Below are 4,512 nucleotides of genomic sequence, written 5' to 3'. Positions count from 1 at the left end.
AGAACTGGTTACACTTCGTAAATACGTATACACAACAAGTCGTAGATACGACTGCTGACGTCACACACCGTAGCCTCGCTGCGAGGAGCCGTTTTTCTAGCCTCCATCAAAATTAAAATTAAGAATTGATTTATCTTAAAAAATATATATATTTAAACAATTTCATGTTTACTATATTTTTATATAGTTTATAATCTATTGAATTTAATTGAATTTAACTATATTTAAAAATTTGTGAACATCCCTATTGATGTGGCTGGTCATACAAGGGAAGGTGGAAGGCAAAAGAGAACCGGGGAGAAGACGCACGTCCTGGCTGAAGACTCTGAGACAATGGAGTGGGAAAACGTCAATAGAACTTTTCAAGACGGCTGCAGATAGAGTCAAATGGGCTATGATGATCGCCAATGTCCTTAGGGATGGGGCACGTTAAGAAGATCATCATTGCTGCCCCGGTGGAACAATGACGCAACTACAAAAGTGTTACTTTTCAGGAGAGCCAAAAATATAAAATTATTTTACTTAATACCTTATGCAATAAAGCATATTGAAGTTACTGGATTAGTATTGCAGTTATACTTAGCCACCGTGATATACTGTAACTCTACTACACATTCGAAATGAATTCTTAATTTTTCATCCCTAAATTTGATCCCCAATTGCAATTATGTCATTGTTGCCACAAAATAACTGAGGTAGCAATGACGTAATTGCAATTGGGGTTTAAATTTAGGGATGAAAAATTAAGAATTTAGAATTTAGTTTTAGAAAGAAAAATTTAAAATTTAGTTTTAAAGACAAAATTTCCACAGACATACTAATTTTGTAAAATTTTAGGTTACCTGGCTAGTTTTGAAAGGAGGAATCGAAATAAGCACAAAAAGTCATTGAAAAAGTTTATTAAACAAATTAAAAATTGTAGTAAAAGCAAACATTTTTAATAAAAAGGAACTTAAAAATGAAATTGAAATTGCAAAAAAACAATCAACGAAAAATTTAACCATAAAAGGCTTTACAAGATCCAGGAATTATATGTTTTGAAAGTAACTGTTTCAAATCTTTTAGTTTGTTATCACCTAAAGGAATTTTTGAAGAGTGAGCCCTACGTAGCTGGCATTTCGGTGAAAACAATTCGGACGAACTCCGACCCCTTCTTTTTTGGCAAACATCAACTTTCATCCACGTTGATGGTTTATAACTTTTTTTATACAGGAAGTAATCTTTCCCTTTTAAGCTTTGAAGTAACATTACTTCTGTTATTTTGTCTCGGCCTTCCTCGCTTTTGGCGAAATCTACTCCCATTTCATTGTATAGTGCTTTTACATCGTAAAGCTCAGTGAAATCCATTTTTTTAACGTTTAAAGGAGCTCCTGTTTTTAAGCATTCCTAATTAATTCAACGTATTGCTCGGGAATGTATATGGGCCCTGATTTGGTTGCCCTCTTCACTGTTTTTTCTATTATGCTGTGGACTGAATCACCTTTATTTTGGGTGTGACCGCGAAGACGTTATTTGTGAGTAATATAATTAATGTCCAAAGTATTGACAGCAAACAGGTACATGGTTATTAGAAATTTATTTTTTTTGTTGGCCTCCACAGTTATCCAAACTAAAAATTACATTAACTCCTGGGCTGGTTATTGACAATTATTTTAGATAGTAATAAACGCAAGATCCGATTTCTATTGCCCCTCTATTCCCCATCACTTCATTCCAAAAGTAACAGCTAGCTTTATCAATTTCACAAGTGCTATCAGTTTCGGAGACTTGGCCTTTTTTCGCCTTTATTTCTACTACTGTAAAGTATAACAGTTTTTAGCAAGATTTGTAAAAAAATGCAGAACTTTGTCCTATTGGTACAGGTAATACTGCTTGTAAATCATAAGTAGCCAGATGTATATTGTTATGAGAATTTTTTGTTTTCAATCGTTAGTTTTTTCTTTATGACTTAGATCCTTTTCCTCCAAGTGACTTTCAATGGTTGTTTGCATATTTTCTTTTTCTTCTGCTTCGACATTTTTAAAAGATTCGCATTTATCAAAAAGATCTTTCTTCGGGAAAAAAAAAACCCTATATTAAATTCGCTGTTGAAAATACGAGAATAATAATCGCAGGTTGCTGACTCTTCTTCTTTTGCTTCTTTTTGTTCCTTTATATAGCTCCTGTATAGTTCTGCAATAATTAAACCACCATTTATGTATTGCCTTAAAGAATCACTTCGAAGATAGTGACTTTCAATTCGTCGAATTGAATTTATATGGCTACGAACAGAATCCAAAATTTTGTCACTTATTTTCTTGTGACTTTCGTGCTTCTCACGTTTATCTTCTGGTATAATAGAAGTTTTTTCATTTAAGAGTGATTTAATTATAGAGCGAATACCTCTTTTAGTTATTCCAAAAGTATTAATGAGAAACGTTTTACATACCCGTTCTTGTTTTTCCTTGCCTGTAATGAAAAATGCACAATTTCACAGCACATTTTCAGCAACTTACGTGGCTGAATACAAGAAGTCAAAATATCTCGCTGTCTTTGTAAGGACCCTAATGCCCAATACTCTTTAAACTGTGTCTCTTTCAGCTTTTCAGATACCCTATTTGGACATTTCAAACGGCATTTGTCGGTACACACAGGTCCCATTTTTTAGCAGCTACAGCTTTTCCTGTTCTAGAAATATACCCCTGTCCAGAATTCTTTAGTCTTTTATTCTTTTCTTTCAACTAATTATCCACATTCATTTGTCGTTTTTTCCCTTCTTGACTAAGAGTCATTAATGCCTTCATTACTAAGTGTTGGTGTTTGGGGATCTTGGTGTATAGTTTACTTACATAAAATGCACTTATGTCAATGTGACCTCACAATAAGGAGAAATCCAGATGAAAAAAAGACACAGAATACAGTTACGTCAAAGTTTCCGCGTATTTGTGAAAAAACCTTAGAGCAACAATAATATAAAATACAATTGCGTTAATGTAGCACCGTAGGTATAAGTACACACTCGACCTATCAAAGAACAACTATATATTATGTCATTGTTTCTTCGAGATCGGGTGATTTTCAAATATGACGCATCTGCTCCCTGGTGACTAAAAGCTGAACAACACGTCTGACAGTGATCTGATGAATGGGGTAACCAAGTTTGGACCCAATGACGACATAAACCCATTTTCAATAAATTTGCAGTTACGTCGATGTTCCACCGGGACAGCGACTGGACTTAGTAGGCAACAATGACAGTGATTGATTAACTGACGAATTAACGTTATACTATTTTGGAGTGAAAGTTATCAGATTAGACTCATCCATGCGATTGGATCGCATGTATAAATAAATACATCATAAAACTAAAAATACTCATAACGAAACCGCCCATAATAGCCTTTTATCTGCTAATTTCTTTTCAGAGAAGTGACGCTCATGCTTACTCTAGCAACTGTACTTTTACTCTAGGGTAGTGTGACACAAGGTATTTCACGCAAGGTGTACCAACCTGACCTTAGCAACTAAAAACCTCTATATCTACAGCGCCCTCGGGTATTATTAAAGAGTCTTCCTATTAAACAGTCTTCCTTTTTATATAATTTTAACGAAAATTGAAACGAAATTGAATTTAAATTTTAACAAAAGTGTGAGGTAGTATAAGGTTGATTACCAAAAGGAAATAAGATAGTGCTACTATACATACATATACATATAGGGTAACATTTAAAAAAACTTCTTAAAAATGACAAACACTATAAAGAAAGCAACGTCGAAGAACATGCCAAGAATAATAAGATTTAGAAAAAAACCGCTAGTTCAACGAGCAATGAAGAGCAGAATTTAAAAAAGATCAGATTAAAAAATAAAAAGTTTGAGATCGGAAAAATAAGATGACCTAGAAAGATATCCGAACAATGAAAAAAATCAAGAAAATCCTAAAGGCGCGAAAAAAAAGTATATGGATGATAACGTAAAGCGAATTTAACAAAATTACAAGAAAAACGCAAATAAAACATTTGTACAATGAAAAAATACATTAAAACTAAGTAACGGGGAAGAAAGATAAGTGTCAAAAGATGATGATGAACGAAGACGACGAAATATGTGAAAGATGGAAAGAATATTTCGAAGATTTGCTAAATGGCGGAGTGACTACTAAAGACAATTATAATGTTCCTGAACATTATTCAATAGTAAATTAATAGTAGTTAAAGAAATATCTAATCTCACAAAAGAAGAAATTGAAGAATTAATAAAAGATTAAAAAAAAATTACTAATGCTCTGCAAAGTGCGGCATTTTATTAGGCCACAATATTGGAACAATTACATTATGATGCCTATGTACAAAAAGGGAGATAGAACTGAATGCTAAAACTATAGAAGAATATCTTTATTAGAGGTAATATAGAAAGTTCTCACTATACTTACTAATCAAAAAATGACTGGAAATATATGTTGATAATAATCAAGGAGAATACCAGGGAGAATTCCACATGGGAAGATCAACACCCGATGAATTTTTTATGTTA

Source organism: Diabrotica undecimpunctata, chromosome 5 (genome assembly GCF_040954645.1).
Source record: "Diabrotica undecimpunctata isolate CICGRU chromosome 5, icDiaUnde3, whole genome shotgun sequence".
In the NCBI taxonomy this organism is placed as follows: Eukaryota; Metazoa; Arthropoda; class Insecta; order Coleoptera; family Chrysomelidae; genus Diabrotica; species Diabrotica undecimpunctata.
Note: the sequence above shows the minus strand (reverse complement) of the source record.